Raw genomic sequence first — 20,581 nt, 5'->3', positions numbered from 1 at the left:
ACATAAAGAGCAAAATGGCACCACCAAACCTAGCAGTTCTACACACAGCAAGACCTGAACATCCCAACATAGAAGAAGCAGAATAAAATGACCTGAAAAATAACTTTATGAAGATGATAGAGGCCTTTAAAGAGGAAATGAAAAATTCCCTTAAAGACATTGAGGAAAAGACAAACAAAAACTTGGAAGAAATCAATTTTTAAAGAAAGTGAAGCAAAAGCAATCAAACAAGTGAAGAAAACAGATACAGACTTGAAAATTGAAATGTGAAGCAATAAAAAGAACACAAAGCTAGGGAATGCTGGAAATGGAAAATCTAAGTAAACAAATAGTTATTACAGATGTAAGCATAACCAACAGAATGCAAGAGATGGAAGAAAGAATGTCTGATGAATTCTGAACCAAAGAATCTCAAATGGCTGAAAGACATTTAAGGAATTACTCAACATCCTTAGGCATCAGGGAAATGCAAATAAAAACAACTCTGAGATACCATCTTACACCTGTCAGAATGGCTAAGATCAAAAACACTGAAGACAACTTATGCTGGAGAGAATGTGGAGCAAGGGGAACACTCCTCCACTGTTGGTGGGAATGCAAACTTGTACAGCAACTCTGGAAATCAGTATGGCGGTTTCTCAGAAAATTGAGAATAAGTCTTCCTCAAGACCCAGGTATACCGCTCTTGGGCATATACCCAAGGAATGCTCAATCTTACCACAAGGACACATGCTCAACTATGTTCATATCAACATTATTCATAATAGCAAAAAACTGGAAACAACCTAGATGCCCCTCAACTCAAGAATGGCTAAAAAAAATGTGGCACATATACATAGTAGAGTACTACTCAGTAGTAAAAAACAATGATATCATGAAATTTGCAGGCAAATGGAGGGAACTAGAAAATACCATCTTGATTGAGGTACCCCGGCCTCAGAAGGACAAACATAGTATGTACTCACTCATAAGTGGATACTAGATGTGAGGGAAGGGATGGCCAGACTGCAACTCACAGCTCCAGAGAGGCTAGCTAACAAGGAGGGACACATGGATGATCCTGTGAATGAGAAGTGGATGAGATCTACATGAGCAGACTGGGTGTTGCGGGTGGCAGAGAGCAAGGAGTGGGGGATGAGAACATAGTGAAATGGGAGGGTCAAGTTGGAACAGGGACAGAGTGGGAAGGCAGGGAGGAAGATACCATGATGGATGAGGACATCATGAGAATAGGAAGAGGCAGGGTGCTGGGGAGGCAGGCTCTCAGGAATCCACAAGAATGAACCCACCTTGGACTGCTGGTAGTGGTCCAGAGGGTGCCTAGACTGGTCTACTCTGGTGATCAGTCTAGCGAATAGCCTAACTGTCATCATAGAGCCTTTGTCCAGTGACTGATGTAGGCAGATGCAGATATCCAAGGCCAGGCACCAGGCTGAGCTCCGGGAAATTTTCTTAATAAAGAAAAATGAAAAAAAAAAAAGAAATTGGAGAAATCTCACACTAGCAACTTAACAGCACACCTGAAAGCTCTAGAACGAAAAGAAGCAAACTTACCTAGGGGGAGTAGACACCAGGAAATAATCAAATTGAGAGCTGAAATCAATAAAATAGAAACAAAGAGAACAATACAAAGAATTAATGAAGCGAAGAGTTGGTTCTTTGAGAAAATCAACAGGATAGACAAAATCCTATCCAAACTAACCAAAAGGCAGAGAGAAAATATCCAAATTAACAAAATCAGAAACAAAAGGGAGACATAACAACAGACAACAAGGTAATCCAGAGAATCATCAGGTCATACTTCAAAAAACTGTACTCCACAAAATTGGAAAATGTTAAAGAAATGGACAATTTTCTGGATAGGTACCACACACCAAAATTAAATCAAAACCAGATAAACAATTTAAATAGACCTATAGCCCCTAAGGAAAGTAGAAACAGTCATTAAAATCTCTCAACCAAAAAAGCCCAGGGACAGATGGTTTCAGCACAGAATTCTACTAAATTTTCAAAGAATAGCTGATAGCAATACTCTTCAAATTGTTCCACACAATAGAAACAGATGGAACATTGCCAAATTCTTTCTATGAGACTACAGTTACACTGATACCCAAACCACACAAAGATGCAACAAAGAAAGAGATTTACAGACCAATATCCTTCATGAACATTGATGCAAAAATACTCAATAAAATACAGGCAAACCAAATCCAAGAATACATCAAAAACATCATCCACCATGATCAAGTAGACTTCATACCAGAGATGCAAGAATGGTTTAACATATGAAATTCTGTCGATGTAATCCACCATATAAACAAATTGAAAGACAACAACAACAACAACAAAACACATGATCATCTCATTAGATGCTGAAAAAGCCTTTGACAAAATCCAACACCCCTTCATGATAAAGGTCTTGGATATATCAGGAATAAAAGGAACATACCTAAATATAATAAAGGCAATTTACAGCAAGCCAAGAGCCAAAACCAAATTCATTGGAGAGAAACTCAAAGCGATTCCACTAAAATCAGGAACAAGACAAGGCTGTCCACTCTCTTCATACCTATTCAATATAAAACTTGAAGTTCTAGCTAAAGCAATAAGACAACAAAAGGAAATCAAGGGGATACAAATTGGAAAGGAAGAAGTCAAATTTTTGTTATTTGCAAATGATATGGCAGTATACATAAGTGACCCAAAAAATCTACCAGGGAACTCCTACAGCTAATAAACACCTTAAATAATGTGTCAGGATATGAGATTAACTCAAAAAAAGCAATAGCCCTCCTATACACAAATGATAAATGGGCCAATAAAGAATTCAGAGAAACATCACCCTTTACAATAGCCTCAAATAATATAAATATCTCTAACTAAGTAACTCTAACTAAGCAAGTGAAAGACCTGTATGACAAGAACTTCAAGTCTTTGAAGAAAGAAATTGAAGATATCAGAAAATGGAAAGATCTCTCATGGTAGGATTAACATAGTAAAAATGGCAATCTTACCAAAAGCAATCTACAGATTCAGTACAATCCCCATCAAAAATCCAACACAATTCTTCACAGAGCTCAAAAGAATACTCAACTTCATATGAAAAAAAAAACCAGGATAGTTTAAACAATCCTGTACAATGAAACAACTTCTGGAGGCATCACCATTCCTGACTTCCATCACCATTATAGAGCTATAATTATAAAAACAGCTTGGTATTGGTATAAAAACCAACATGTGGACCAGTGAAATTGAAATGAAGACCCTGACATTAATCCAAATACCTATGAACTCCTGATTTTTTGACAAAGAAGCTAAAATTAAGCAATGGAAAAAAGAGAGCATCTTTAACAAATATTGCTGGGATAACTGAATGTCAACATGAAAAAGAAAGCAAATAGATCCATATATATTGCCATGCATAAAACTCAAGTCCAAGTGGATTAAAAACCTCCACATAAATTCAGTTACACTGAACCTGATAGAAGAGAAAGCAGGAAGTAGCCTTGAAGGCATTGGAAAGGAAAGCACTTCGTAAATATAACACCAATAGCACAGACACTGAGAGCAACAATTAATCAATAGGACCTCCTGAAACTGCAAAGCTTCTGTAAGTCAAAGTACATGGTAAATAGGACAAAATGGCAGCCTACAGAATGTAAAAAGATCTTCACCAATCCCACATCTGAAAGAGGGCTGATTTCCAAAATATATAATGAACTAAAGAAACTAAACAGCAAAATATCAAACAATCCAGTAAAAAATGGGCTACAGATCTAAACAGAGAATTCTCAAGAGAAGAATCTCAAATGGCTGAAAGACATTTAAGGAATTGTTCAACGCCCTTAGTCATCAGGGAAATGCAAATCAAAATGACTCTGAAATACTATTTTATACCTGTCAGAATGGCTAAGATAAAAAACCCTGATGACAGCTTATGTTGGAGAGGATACAGGGCAAGGGGAACTTTCTTGCACTGTTATTGAGAGTGCAAACTTGTACAGCCATTTTGGAAATCAGTATGGCAACTTCTCAGAAAATTGGAAATCAACTTACCTCAAGACCTAATGATACCACTCTTGGGCATGTACTCAAGGGATGCTCAATCCATACCACAAGGACACTTGCTCATCTGTGTTCATAGCAGTGTTGTTCATAATAGCTAGATCCTGGAAACAATCTAGATGCCCCTCAAGCAAAGATTGGATAAAGGAAATGTGGTACATTTATACAGTGGACTATTACTCAGCACTAAAAAAACAATGACATGCAATTTTCAGACAGATGGATGGAACTAGAAAAAATCATCCTTAGTGAGGTAACCCAGACTTAGACAAACATGATATTTACTTACTCATAAGTGTATAAGAGATGTAATGCAAAGTATAACCAGACTACAATCCACAGCTCCAGAGAAGCTAGCTAACAAGGAGGACTCTAAGAGGGAAGCATGGATCACCCTGGTAAAGGGAAAAAGATGCAATCTCCATAGTAAACTGGGGATGAGAGGATGCAATAGAGGGGAGTAGATGGGAAATGAGAACATGAGGAAATGGGATGGTCGAGCTGCGGGAGGGATGGTATGGGACAGCAATGAAAGAGATATCTTTCTAGAGGCATTATGGGGTTAGGGAGAAACCCAGTGCCAGTGATAGTCCCAGGTATCCCCAAGAAAGACCCCAACTTTGACTACTAACAACAGTGGAGAGGTTAGCTGAACTGGCCTACCCCAGTGATCAGATTGGTGAATACCCTAATTGTCATCATAGAACCTTCATCCAGTAACTGACAAAAGCAGATGCAAAGATACACAGCCAAGCACCAGGCCGAGCTCCAGGAGCCCAGTTGAAGAGAAGGAAGAGGGATAATATGAGCAAGGGGGTCAAGATCATGGTGGGGAAATCTACAGAGACAACTGAACCAAGCTCGTGGGTAGTCACAATCTTTAGACTGACAGCTGTGGAGCCTTCATGGGACTGAAGTAGGCCCTCTGCATAAAGGACACAGTTGTTTAGCTTGGTCTGTTTTAGGGGCCCTTGGCAGTGGGATCAGGATCTATCTCTGGTACATGAGCTAGCTTTTTGGAGCCCATTACCTATGGTGGGATGCCTTGCTTAGGCTTGATGCAGGGGGGAGGGGCTTGGTCCTGACTCAACTGAATGTACCAGGCTTTGCTGAGTCCCCATGGGAGGAGAGCATGGGGGGTGGGTTGGGGAGGAAAGCTTGTGGGGGGAGTAGGGGAGGGATGAGAGGGGGATCTGTGATTGGTATGTAAAATGAATAAAAAAATTCTTAAGAAGTTATAAACATGGTTATAAGTGGCAATGCATGGTGGGAAGGGAGACTCTAGCAGGAGGGAAAACAATAAAGAAGGTGAAAGATAATTTTTTGTGTAGCCCAGAGAAGCTTCAGATGCTTGTCATATAAATTAGGATATAGGATGAGCATATGAAGGGACAGAGCATTCTGGGAAGGAACAGAAAGCAAGTCAGCAGAATTCTACAGTTCGGGTGAGTGGTTGAGGGAAGACACATCAGTTCATATATAGCCTTAATATTCATGGCCATGGGTGCTAGTGAGATGATTGCTGGCTGGCCAAACAGGAAGGAGATATCATTGTTAGAAAATAGGAAAGCTAATCTAAGGGCAAGTGCTTTGGTGTAGATGTAACCAACCGTCTTATTAAATAAGATACACAGAGCCGATTCAGAGAAGAAAGCCAAGAGGTCAGAGCTAAGAGCCTCACCCTTCCTGCTTCAGTGATCCTCTTCAGTCAAGAGAGCTCTCTGAAAAGGATCTACTTCCTGTGTGTATGTCTTTATATAGTCTAGCTGTTCTGCCTTCTCATTGGTTGTAAACCTAAACACATGACTGCCTTGTCACTGCCTGTATGTACCGCCCTCCAGGTCCTTAAAGGCGTGCGCCACCGCTGCCACGCACTTGCTATGGCTCTAATAGCTCTGACCCCCAGGCAACTTTATTTATTAACATACAAATAAAATCACATTTCAGTACAAGTAAAATACCACCACACTTTGGTGTCTGTCTTACTTAGGCTTTCTATTGCTGAAGAGACATCATGAACATGTCATCTCTTTTGAAGCAACACATCAAATTGGGGCTGGCCTACAGTTTCAGAGGTTTAGACCACTGTTGTCATGGTGGGAAGCAAGGTGTTGCACAGGCACACATGGTGGCGAGAAGGAGGCAAGAGTTCTACATCTGGATCTGCAAGAAGCAGAAAGAAAGAGTAACACTGAGTCTGGTTTGAGTACCTGAAACCTCAAAGCCCACTCCTAGTGATGTACTTCCTCCAAAAAAACCCACATCTACTCCAAAAATGCCACACCTCCTAATAGTTTTACTCCCTGATGACCAAGCATTCAAATCTATGAGGTCATGGTGGCTAATCTTATTCAAATGACATAGCCTCAGGAGTATCCACTAAGTGACAATGGTCATCAATGTTTCTGGGATGCCAAGGGCTCATGGTTTGACTAAGCAGGGTGGAACATAGGGAAAACTTCAGTAAAGAACTGTGCCTGGCCTGCCTCCTGGCCAAGAACATGTGGGACTCTGTGGCAAAGTAGCCATTATGGGGGCTGAAGAGTGCATGGAGACCAGGAAGGAAGTTTTTGGCACTTCCACGTCCTCACTGGTACTGGAGCTGTGAAGAAAAGTGAGGTGAAAGACCATGCATTTTCCATTCCACTCCCAACCCATCCTCAGGTATGAATACCAGTTGAGGGCTTGGAAAGGAGGATGGGGCTCCCAAATTGCTAACATGAATGGCAATGTCAGGATCCAGTGTGGATGAATGTGAGGCCTGGGCTATCCTTCCTGGGAAACTTCAGGGGTCCTGCCCAGACAGGATGTAGGACTGTGGCTCTCCAGAGCAGGAAGGAGGTTAGCCTGTGGCCTAAACATTCTTTGTACTGGAGGGAATACAAGTGACCCATGTGACTAGACAGGTAGGGCTGACTTTTGGTAGGCAGGAGGTTCTGACTAGCCTGTCAAAACTACTAAGAGATGGGGAGAGAGGCTATTTGTCTGTCTTGCTTGTCTGTTTCTGAGTAAGCAAGGAAGCCACTGGGCACTTCCCTGATAATGTCCTCTCAAGATGGCAGATCAACTGCTGGATTATTCATCTCAATCACTCTCACTAAATGTCACATAACGCTTCAATTCTCCCACTTCTAAAAAGCTTTAAAAATACAACAGAACACTCAGATCTGAAGTATTACAGTTCAATTCCCAATGGAATAAAAAGTATTGGTGATGGAGGACAGAAACTGCACCATTTTTACCTTAAAGGAAAAGGTCTCCACCTCTTCCTCTGACATCTAAGAATGAAAGGAGCATGTATTATCATGGACCATATGATGGATGCCCATTTTCAAATCCAAGAGATCATCTGGTTCAAGTAAGTACTTACTCAGAGGCACAGTTAAAAATGTTTTAAACTCCCAGGAGATGAGAGCTGTCATTTAAAAAAAGACCTTCAAGTTACAGTGAGAAAGCAATTCAAAAGTAGAAAATATTCAAAGGATCGATCTTCAACCAATGGAAGGTCAGAGTTTTAAAACTCTTCATTAGAGCTCAGCTAGGTGGCTCAGAATTTCAAGACCTGTCCATATATTTTTGGAAAAAAATCCAGAATTATAGTTAACTAGATTAAGAGAATTGACTTTCCTAAAAGAAGGAAAGCAGGGTGATACTAGGAAAGTCAAGGCTAGCCTTGCCTGTACAAAGCATCATAATTTCCAAACCCCAGCACACTTCTTGGGGGATTGTTTCTTGGGACTATCATCCACTCTACCTCAATACATTCCCACAGTTCAACATAAATTAATGTGGAATTTGTTATTTCCATTGCCCACCCCCATAACCTCCTATCCTAGGCATTCTGGCCCCACTAGCAGCATGCAACTTGGAGACTATGGACCCTCATATTATTATCTTTCACTATACTGAGGGACACCTCTGAGTCTTTTAATTAAATCTAGCCTGGTGTCACCCAAGTACCTCATGGCCCTACTCACTAGGGCCTAAAGCACATGCAGAGACTGGCAAAGTATTGGAGTAGGCAAAGAAAGACATGAAGATGATGAACCAGGTGTCATCCTTAAAGACCAAAGACACTCCTCCACATTGCATAGCAATATCTGGGAAATAATCATAAGCCTGCCAACCAGTGAATTGGGCAGCCAGCAGCTATCCTTATCAGGCTGTAAGGAACAGGAAATGCCTCAGCCCAGGTTGGTCCTCAGAGACCCTTGGGACTGAGAAAATACTTGTAGGCTTGGTTTCTTTTCAGAGTGCTGATAGCCGGGGTGCAGTGGGGGTGCCTTGAGATACTTAATTCTTTTTCTTTCTTTGAGACAAATTCTCATGTATCCCAAGCTTACTTCAAACTTAGTATGTAACCAAGAATAACCTCTAATTTTTGACCCTCCTCTTTTTACTTCCTTCTGGGATTACAGCTATGAACTACCATACTTGACTTATTAGGTGCCCTGGATCACAATCATAGTTTTTGGAAGTATTAGGCAACCAATGCTAAGAACTGAGTCACATCTCAAGTACTAAATTTGGGAATAGATTTTTTCCTGTGTAGATATGTCTCATTAGTCACTTAAGAACTGGCTGTGAGAGATGTTTCAGTGATCTGCAGTGAGTATTGCTCTTGCAGAGAACACAGGTTCAGTTTCCAACATCCACACAAAGCAGTTCACCACTACTTGTAACTCAAGCTACTATGGATCTGGTGCCCTCATCTGGCATTTTGGGAGATGCGCTCACATGCACACACCACCACAACATTAAAAATCTTAGCTGGACATGGTGGCACATGCACTAGAGGAGCAAAGGCAGATGAATCTCTCTGATTTTGAAGCCAACCTGTTCTATGTAATGAGTTCTTGGACAGCCAGACCTATATAGAGTGAGACCCTGCTTAATGAAATAAAGAGTAACAAAATAATAATTTTTAAAACTAAAAACAAAATATTTTATACATGTTAGACATAAATTATGCTTTGATCTGAAAAAGAATGGTTTCTTAGTACTATTTTTTCTTCTTGTCATGCTACAGATAGAGCCCACAAGTTGTGTGTGCTAGAGAAGCCCTCTACTAAGCCCTACCATTATACTTTCTTGGTGTTCCTCTTAGACCTGTTTGATCCCATGGGTCTGTACCCTATCCTCTACTTACCCACATGAAAACCACTCTGAGGCTCAGTCCTAACCAAAGACATTGAAATTCAAGAAAAAGACATAGGTATGAAGTAGCTTCCTGCAATAAAGAAGAAAGGCTTAGACTTGGCACCTGGCCCTTTCTGGGCCTTGGCCTTTTCACTATAAAACAGAAGAGATGTTTCCAGCCTGGGGGAGGGTGCATAGGCCCATGTAGATCCAGCTATGCAGAAGGTTCCCCATGTTGCCCACATGCCTCCCTTGTTCCTGCTCTAGAATCTGGCTGAGTCCATCCTTGGAAGCTGAGGTAGCCTTACTCCAGGTACTGGGTGGGATGTGTCCAAATAAGAAAACATGGAGAATTTTTTTCTTTCTCATTAATCATTCACTCAATGTCTTTTCACTCCTCTTCATTTAAATACTAAGTTCACGATTGTCATTTTGTTACCTTTGAAACTTCATTGGAATCTGGGCTGAATCCATTTCCTGACTCTTATTTAATGTAGCAATAACCCCGCGTGTGCATTCTGTGTGTGAGAGGACTTTAAAAGCTTTGAGTGAGAACTCAGTTTACTGAGTTGGGTAAGATTATGGTTTGAAACCTTCAAAATGAATTCATTCTTTTGTACCAGTTGACATTCCTGCCAGGAGTGAATAAAGATCCACTTTTCCCTTGTCTTGCCAGCATGTGTATCCATTAATCATATTTTTCAATGTATTTTATAGACAGGTCATCTTGTTGGCCTGGAACTAACTAGATAAAGCAAGCTGGCAAAGAACCAATGAAATTCATATCCTTCTTCCTCTGGATGTGTGGGAAGGCCTTCAATCATAGCTCCACCACAAGTTTTTTGTTTTGTTTTGTTTTTTGTTTGTTTTTTTTAATATTATCCATTCTGACTGGTTGAGAAGCACTCAGCTTTGGTTTTGACTTTGTAATTTCATGGCTAATAAATATATATGGTGGTTGTAAAAAAGGCTCAGCCTTTAGGAGCACTACTTGCTCTCTCAGGTCCCACATTATAGCTCACAGTTGTCTGTAACTCTGTTTAAGATATCAGATTCTTCCTTTTCTGTGGTCACCAGACACTCATGAGGTGCACATCCATGCATGAAAACCAAACATGCATTCACAAAAAAAATAAAAAAAAAATTTTAAAAACTAAAACATTTATACATGTGTATGTGATATTTGGTTTATTTATGCTCTTTGTTTAATAAAATCTTTCTAATTTTTGGATTATGCCATTTTTCTATTTAATGGTTTGGATTTCATGTGTTTACATTAATCATCATTTTGTATTATCAATATATTTACCACTTCTGAGAAGAAAACCAGATAAGTGTTTATCTGACTCTTTGTTAGCTGCCACACCTTCTGTGTATACTTTTCTTCTCTGCAGATTTTTATTCAATGGAATCCCTTTGTTGGCTGCCTTGGTTATTTTCTACTCTTGTGCAATCTCCTGCAGACAGTGTTTTTTATTTTTGAACCAATAATCATTTAGTCTTGTTTTTCTTCTATAAGCAAACAAAGATTTTGCCAGCAGAGAATTTTCAAAGGTCTCTATTTTCCCGGTGTTTTATTTGACCCGTTTTCCTAAATTTGGTCTCTTTGGTGTGTTTTTCATTGCTGGGCTCTATGGTCTGTTCTCCTTTCTGTATTTTTCTTCATGCACAGGACCATGTTCTCTCTGTCTCTGGGGCACTATATTATGATTTGAAGTCGGGTCCTATGATACCACCAGGAATACACATTCTTAGGATTAATTTTGATCTTTATTGTTTTCCTTTTTCCATGTTTACTTTTATGATGAATGTCAGTTTTGGCTGATGGGGCTTGCATCAATTCTGTCAGCTGCTGTTAGTAACATAAACTAAACATATCATTTTCTATCAGAGTGTGTAGAACTTTTGTATTATCAGTTTTATTTTTTTCCTGTGTGCCTTAGATAACTCCTCATAAAAGTCATTTACCTCATTATTTAAGCTTATTCCTGTGAGACCAAAATGAGCCATCTTAAAAATAAGACCAAAATGCTTCCACCCAAAAACTAAGGCCTAAGATTTCTCCTTTAAGTACAGGCCATGAGTTACTAAAACCAGTCAGTTCAGATTCCAGAAACCAGGAAGTGTAAAAGTACAGAGTCACAAGATAGTCACAAGGTAATGCCTGCCGAACTATGGAATGTCCTCTCCCTGGTTTCCAGGGTAACTGACCATAAAAATGCCCTCACCTGAGGGCAGCCAATGAGAAATGGTGGCGGGCAACCACTCCCTTAGAAGTAATTTCTAGAAGTTCCTAGAAGCGAGCCAATCAGAATTGTACCCGTACTATCACCCCTAAATGATGTAACCTTGTGATATTTCCCTTTAAAAACTGAGCTTGCAGACAGGCGGGCACTTCCTCCAGCCTCCACTGCGGTGGATGTATTGGACAAAGTTCCTGCCTAGGCTTGTATTGCTTTTAGATATCCAGAATTAAACCTTGCTTTTGCATTCCGGCATGCTCATCTTTGGTGGTCTCTCTGGGGGTCACGATCTGGGCATAACATTCCTAGGTCTTTTTGAAGCAACCCAAATGGGTTAACTTTCTAAAGAAATTTTCATTAGTGATATATAGGAAGGTAGTCATTTTGTGTGTTTTGTAATTTTAATGATACTTGAGACACTTGTCAAGTCAAGAAGCTTCCCATGATGACTATTGTAAGCTCTTTGTGTGATGGCATCATTATTACAAAGGAGTTTGATGTCTTCCTGTCCTACTAGCATCTCCTTTATATCTCTTTTCCTATTCAAATTTCTCTAGGTCACTCCTATTGCTCTGGATGAAATAAGACCTGAGAGCACTTGCCTTTTCCTCTTCTGTGTTCCTGCTAATGGTTTTTGTCTCTGGTCTGTACTGGTGGACTGGGTGTGACACAGGGACACTTTACTCTGTTGAGTTGTGTTCCATTTCTTCCTCCATCCTCTAGAAGTTCATCACAAAATCTTACTGACCTCTGTCTTATGATGCTTCCATTTCTACTGTGATTTCCATTATCACTGGGCTCTATTTGGTATGTGTATTGGGGTTTTTTTTGTATTTTTTTATTAAATATATTCTGATGGTTAAATTACTGGCAGTATTTTTCTTCCTTCTACTTGGAAATAGTAGGTCTTTGGTTTGATGTGTTGGACATGGCCCATTACTCCACACATTTCCTCAATTCACCAACTCTTCATGTAAAATATCCTATTTCCTGTGTCTTCAAGGATAATTTCTCTCTGAGATTTCTATGTATACTTTGCCTCTAATTATGTTCTGCATTGCTGCTCAAGTGAAGAACCAATGTTTGTGGGTAAAATAAAATGATTGAGTGGTATTTATTTATACACTCTAAATATATCCATGCTCTTTTTTTTTTCTGTAGAAGTGGTGAGAAGATCTTTGGTATGATTCTGGTATTTGGGTATTTTTATGTGGTTTGGAATTGTCCATATCAGAGTTGTATTAATTTTAGATTTGTGTTTTTGACACCATGATGTGAAATGTCAGTAAGAGTTCTAGTCTTTGTTCTTGTACCAGAAGCTCAGAGAAGAGTTAACAGAGAGAATGGCTGTATCCCCAGTGCCCCAGGTCAGTTTTGTGTCCACATTACTTTGAAAATTGTTTTTATACTGAAACCATGTAAGTTTTTAATTCTCTGCATTGGGTAATAACATCTGAAGTATTTATTTTTTTATGATTTTTTCTTTTTCTTCACTAGTAATCAAAACTCATTTTTCATGGTCTTAAAACTTGCAACTCTGAGATTCCATTGTAAATGATAATTAAGGAAATATATTGATGTGCAGATCCTACAGAGAATGGCCTTGTGTCTTTATATATATTAGTGAAGAGGGAAAGTCTCATGTCCTACATGGGTTGCATTTTGGGGATGGTCAGGTTTCAAGAAACAGGCTTTTGGAAGTGACCATCCAAATTCATGTAACTTTTTGCTGGTATCACTAATACATAATATAGAAAATTGTAATTAGAAGAGTTTTGCTGTCTTGAATGCTACATATTATTTTATCACCATAGGGAGCTCAGATGATAGATTATGTGGCTTGTTCTTGCCTTGAAACTGATGTTTTTGTGAGGACATGTAGATTGCAGGATAATGGTTTCTATCTCTAACATTTGATATCAGACAGTGATGATGTACCTATGGTTTTTTGTTTGTTTTATTTTTGTTTTGTTTTGTCTTGTTTTGACTCCTGAAATCTATTTGTCTTAGTTTAGTTCCTATTAAATTGATTCCTTTGAATCCAGTGTTCAGTGGTAAGTTCTCAATAGACAGATAAGTACTTTCTCTTTTGTCTTTTGTTTATTTTTCCAAAGGGATATCACTGTAAAAGCACTGCCCACCTGACCTCTGTCTGACATCTTGTAGAATATGTCACAAAGTATTTCCTGAGAATATTGACTTGTTGCTCTACATAAGCCATCAATTTTCAAGTGTAAACAAGTCCTCCCCTTAATGACTTTGAATTTTTTTTCTTCTTTTAGAAGAACAAGGGTCTCACTCACATCTTCTGATTTTCATTCTCTGAAACTACTATATTGCATAGATAGAGATTCTGAAGAGAGGCTGATATGGACAGATTTCCATTTATCCCTTTAAAAATATATATTTACTATCTAAATATATGAGTGTTTATTGATATGTTTTATGTATATTATATGCCTGTACAATGACTATGAAACTCTGAGTTTGTCAACAAACCCTCAGTACTGCAGAAAAACATATTAGTCTCTTTGTCATGTGTGTAGAGAGGATCAAACTGGGTTTCTCTGCATGATAAGTCTGTTCCTTTTACCACTTAACCATCTCACCAGCCCCCAGGTTTACATTTATATATAACCAGTGCCTTCTAATTTCTGAATAATAAAAGAATCATAAGTGACACTTGTCTTTGCTAGATAAAATCCTCTCAGATGATTGAGCTTAGATACTGAAGAAGAGAATAGAGTAAAATTACAGTATTTAAAATTTGAATTAAGCAAATCTCATGAGCAATAATATATTCAAAATCAATGAAGAGTTAGTATTATTCTTATAAAGCTTAATACATTCATTTTGATCACAGATCATCTTTTTACTTTATCTGAATGTATTGTCACATAGGCTGCTTATATAAATTTTTATAATTCTTTAATGAAACCACATAAGAATTTTGTGGAATTGTTATTTAACTGTACTGGTATGTTGACTTTTAGAGAATTTAGATAATTCTAATATTATCTAGTATTGATTTTTCTACTTATCTCATGATTCTCATAACATCCCAAAGAATATTTGATTTCATATGTTGTCTATTACTTTGAATGTAAGGACTGTTGTTGCATTCCTCATAATTAAAAAAACAAAACTATCTGATTTTTATTTCATTAATATGTTGTGTCTTCCACATTCTACCTCTTTGTTCTACAAAGGATACATCATTGAACCTGCACATCAACATCTCAACTAAGCATACTGGAATAGAGTTAGTTAATGTCCAGCTGTTGACAGGATTAATCCAGTATCCATATTTGAGCAAGGATGACAGTTGTTAAGTTTGGAAGCACAGATTTTTCTCTTTGTAAATTGTCCATCTGAGATGAGACACTGTGGTCCTCTTTGATATATCAATGTATTGTTGATATTCGTATATCCCTGGAGCTAGTTTTCAAATATATATCTTATATTCCCTAAAATATTAATGGTAGTGAGTCTATTATGACATTCTGTGTTTATATATACAGAAAATACAATAAAGAGTATTCTAGAAAGTATCTTTTTATAATTAACTTTCATTTTTGTTTTATGGGTATGTGTCTATTTGAATGAATGTAAGTATTAGTGTTTTCTGTTCTTCCTCCCTGTAGAGTTCAGAGGAACATTGGATTCTGTCTTACTTAGAGTTTCAATTGCTGTGAAAAGACACCATGACCACAGCAACTTTAATAAAGGAAAACATTTAATTGAGACTAGCTTACAGTTTTAGAAGTTTAGTCCATTACTATCACGGTGGGAAACATGGTGGCATGCAGGCAGGCATGGTGCCGGAGAAGAACCTAAGAACTCTGCATCTTGATCTGCAGGAAACAGAAAATGAACTGAGTCACTCCTATTGTAACTTGAGTATAGGAGACCTCAAAGCCTACTATGACAATTACATACTTTTTCCTAAAGGGCCACACATACTGCAGCAAGGGCACACTTCCTAATAATGCCATTCCCTTGGTGGCCATTTTCTTTCAAATAACTACATTCCACTCCCTAACCCCAAGGTATTGTCATGTATTAGAAAAATGCATTCAGTCCAATTTCAAAAGTTCCCATAGTCTATAATATTCTCCAACTTATTTAAAAGTCTAAAGTTCTAGGTCTCTTCTGAGATTCATGCAATTTTTTTTTAACTGTAATCCCTTCTAAAATCAAAATCAAAAAGCTGATCACATACTTCCAACACACAATGGCACAGGGTATGCATTATCATCCAAATATGTAGGGAAGGGAGCATAGTGAGGAAAAACTGGACCAAAGCAAGACTGAGATGTAGCTAGAGTTTTTCTGCCTGGCCCACAGTCAGGACAAATCTTTCTCACCTGCCAATCCCACAGCCACTCAGACCCGACCAAGTAAACACAGAGACTTATATTGGTTACAAACTGTATGGCCATGGCAGGCTTCTTGCTAACTGTTCTTACAGCTTAAATTAATCCATTTCTATTAATCTATACCTTGCCACATGGCTCGTGGCTTACTGGCATCTTCACATGTTGTTTGTCATCGTGGTGGCTGGCAGTGTCTCTCTGACTCAGCCTTCCACTTCCCAGCTTTATTCTCCTCCTTGTCCCGCCTATACTTCCTGCCTAGCCAATGGCCAATCAGTGTTTTATTTATTGACTAATCAGCAACACCTTTGCCATACAGAACATCCCACAGCACTGAGAAATAACTGGGTAAGCTCTGACCTCTGCATCTCCATGTCTGATGTCAAAGCTTTTCAGATCTCCAACTCCTTACAACTTTGTTGAATGCAACACACTCTCTCTTAGGCCATTAGCACCTCACCTTGGCAGACATCCCATGGTTCTGGCATCTCCAACCTTTTGAGGTTTCCAATCAATTCAGGCTTCACCTTCACAGCTTCACTCAATTGCCTCTCTGGATCTCCATACAGGGACACCACTACCACACATCTTGTGTTGGCTGCTTTCCTTCATCAAGGAGGTCCTTTCTTCTAAAGCCAGAACCATGTGGCCGAAGCTGGCAAATTCTGCTACTTGCTGGGACTGGAACATGTTCAGTTTTGTTCAATTACATCTTCACCAGCTTTTTGTGTTTTCTATGATTTCCTTCACTGTCTAAGCTTGTCTATCCTGTAACTAGATCTGTAAAACAGGATGGTCTCAACTTAGAGATCCTCTTTTCTTTCTACAGAGTATTGGATTAAATATTTGTACTACTATGCTCTAAACTTTTCCTTAACTCATTCAAAAAGATGGAAACACCTTTTTGGGACTTTGTCCTGAGGTCATCACACCCTTTATTTCATTTCTTAAGTCTATGTGCCTCATTGAACCAAGGATTTTTCTCCATTCGCTTCCTGGTTATCCTTTTTTTTTCTCTAAATTATAATTTTTATTTATCTTTGTTTAGCTTGCTCCTTTTAATTATAAATCTTCATTCAGGTTAACACTAGTAACCACACAACATTCTTACAAGGCTGTTTTGAGATTTTCTTAGAGAATGCAATTAATCCAAAACTCTTCACATTATCCTCAGGAAGACTTTTTTGACAAGGGCAAAAAGCAGCCACATTATTCACCAAACATGAAAAGAATGATTGCTATGCAGGTTACTGAAATTCTTTGCATCTGAAAACTCTTGAGAGGGTTCCCACGGTTCAAATCACCCTCATCGCCAGTGTATTCCATGCTACTACTTGTATGTCCCATTGCGCATTTCTCTGCTTTCCTATCCCAATGTAACAATGCCCAATTTACTTCAGACAAAAACATGGTCAGGCCTATCACAGCAATATTTCAGTCCATGGTACCAACTGCTCTCCTAGTTAAGGTTTCAATTGCTATGAAAAGACACCATGACCACACTAACTTTTATAAAGGAAAACATTTAATTGAGACTAGCTTATATTCTCAGAGTTTTAGTTCATTATAATCATTGCAGGAAACATGCAGGTAGACATGGTGCTGGAAAAGGAGCTGAGAGTTCTACATCTCAATATGTTGGCAACAGGAAGTATATTGTCTACCAAACTGAGCATAGCTTGAACAAAGTAGACCTCAAAGCCCACCTGGTAGTGGGTATTCATTCCACCTATGGCCTTGGGGTGCCAGGACCTAGGGCATGGCTTCTTGGCTAGTTTAAGACCTGAGGAGCACAGACTCAGGTTCTCTCTCTCTCTCTCTCTCTCTCTCTCTCTCTCTCTCTCTCTCTCGTTCTTAGATGGTGGAGGTTGAATCAGGCAGTGTGAAGCCACATAGGACCAGTTCTTAGCCTTCCAGGACTCTATGACTGAATTTGCCTTATTTAATAGACTCACATGATTGATTGTAATAAGTGGTGCCCAACTATTAAATGGGTAACAGAATTTATTAAGATATAAATTGAGGAAATATACTCACAATTACAGAGCGGAATGGACAGCAGAAGCCATGCTCTGATCTGACTGGAAATGAATCCACTTCACAGGCAGGCACAGTTAGAAGGGGCCTGTGACCCTTCTCCAACTTCTTATCACAGGCCACTTACAATGGCAGGAAGCACTGCCTCCTTTGGGCCATATAGCCCAAGGTCATGGGCAGAGCAAATACCATTACACAAATGTTATGCTCTTTCATCTTCACCAAATCCTTGGTTCTCTTAAAAGACTGTGAACCTGCCACATGGTCCAATACCTCAACTTCTTCCCATGACTCTTTCAATATTTTCACTTTTACTGCAACTGATTCTTTACCTTCATAGGTGGCCTCCCCATACCTATGACATTGGCAAGCCTCTACTACCCTGAAAAAACCCTTTATGTTTTCAAAATCATTAGGAATTCAGAAACTTTTATATATTACTGGGCTGCACTTTCACCAATAGTGTCTCCTGGACATTCTTCATGGTGCAAAGCCTCAACTTTCTGCATGACTTCTTCCATCCTAGGACTTCAAGGCTCCTGATACTTCAACTTCACCAATTGTCTGTTTTGACCTCTCACAATACAAAGTCTCAGCTGTTTTCCCTGATCTATTTATGTCTTCAAAATCATTACTGCAAGGGAGACTGTAATGTAAGACCAAGTTCAGTTCCAGAGTAGGTACAAACTTGGCCCTCCTTATCTAACATTTAGAAAATTCTCTAAAAGCTTGTGATTATAATGGAGGCTTTCTGTCCATGGGAGTTACACTTGGCTTATGCCTCTGCTTTCGCTTCCTTCAGTGGATTATGATTCAAGGTAAAAAAAAAAAAGAAAATCTGTTTTTTCCTCATGTTACCTTTGGTCATGTTCTTCCCTCACAGAAACTATAACTTGAAGACATCTTACCCTATTCAAAATGGCAAAGATCAATCAAACCACTGCCAATGACTGCTGGAGTTAGTTTAGTAAAAACTGAAACCACGTACACTGCTGGGTGGTTCAATTGCAAATTGGTTCAGCCACTATGTAAATCTGTATGGAGAACTATCAAAAAGGTAAAAATAAGTCTATCAGATGACCCACCTATACTACACCTTGGCATAAGTCCAAGGACTGCAATCCTACTCCACAGATAATTGTACACCTAAATTGACATGGTCATATTGCTCTTTTCACAATAGTTAGGAAATGGAAAAAACCTTGAATGCCAGTTGATTGAAAAATAGATAATCAAAAGGGTCATGAAAAAAACCACTGTGGAATATTTTTTCAACTATGAAGAAAATGATTTCATGAAATTTATAGGTAAGTGGGTGGATCTATATTAAATAAATGTGAATTTGATAATCATGTCCCAGAAAGACAGAGGTCAAAATTCTCTTTCATCTTATTCTTCTAGCTCCAAATCTTGAAATATCCTGGAATAATTGCAAAAACCACAAAAGTAAAAACATGATTTCTTGGGTAGGGGTCAGGAAGTAATAGAGAGGGGAATAGTAGGCTATAAGTGATATGATCAAGGAAGTGGATAATGAGGCTATGTGTGGCAGGGGTTAGAAATAAATACCAAAGGAGGAAGGATGTCTAAATAAATAATAATTCACACTATTAAATGTTTTTTCACCCCAAACATTTTAATATATGTAAGTCTGGATATAAATCCACATATATGATTTAAATAACATATTCTCATCTGTGTTGACAATTCTTCATCCTTGAGCTAAGGGTCATATAATAAAAATCCCAACATCAGTCATAAGAGGCACTTTTTGAGTTTGTGCCTCATGGATATCAAAGAGACTTTCAAAACAGTACCAACTATTGCTACTTCCATGCTTGCCTCCCTCCAAGTTGTAGAATGAAATTTCCTACTTATGAAGATAACATGAACATCAAATAAAGGGACCTGAAGTAAACTTCAACGAACCTGAATATTTCCTCCCTGTGGACAAGCTTTCATGATTCCAGATATAACTTACAAAGTTTAAAGAGGGGAGCAATCAAAAGTCTCATCCAGCTAAGATTCCTACCAAGCATCACAATAACCACCATAGCAATAAAACCCAAAGGGTACAGTAGTGGCAAGCATAAGTAACAGTAACTGACAGCTCTGTAACTACATTTAAGACCCTCTAAGGATGAGTAACACCATATTCTGTACTAGCAACTAGCCAACTACCAGGGTTTGTAAAGTCTTTAGTCTTAGAGAATACATACAACCACCACTGTATTAAAGCAGTACAGTCCCTAACTATACTCTAAAAACATTATTTATACCCACAGATAAATGTATTCCTTATCAAGGAAACTTCACTTTGCAACAGATGGAGACCATTTAACAAAACCAATCAAAATGCAGAATTTTAGAAACCAGTACAATTGGATATATCTACCAAATAACTCCCACTCCTGATTCTCAGGGATCCTTACAGAGGATTGTATGGAAAGATTGTAAGAGCTAGGGAGTTTACTATAATATTGTATCTTCTAGTAATTTATAAGCTATAACCATAGAAGTCTAGCTAATATGGCTGTCTAATTTTGGGATGACCAAGGAAAACAACAATAGTCATGCCAAGGTGGACTGGGAGAGACAAGGATGCCTCAAACCTCCAAAACAATGAAGTTTCTTTTTTTTTAACTTTTTCATTCTAAAAGACAACTAAGAAGTAATTGCCCACATGAAAAAACCATTCCAACTAGTTTTCCAATATCAAAG

The sequence above is a fragment of the Peromyscus eremicus genome, unplaced genomic scaffold, assembly GCF_949786415.1.
Source record: "Peromyscus eremicus unplaced genomic scaffold, PerEre_H2_v1 PerEre#2#chr22_unloc_1, whole genome shotgun sequence".
NCBI lineage: Eukaryota > Metazoa > Chordata > Mammalia > Rodentia > Cricetidae > Peromyscus > Peromyscus eremicus.
The sequence above is the reverse complement of the archived record's forward strand: the minus strand, read 5'-3'. Positions refer to the sequence as shown.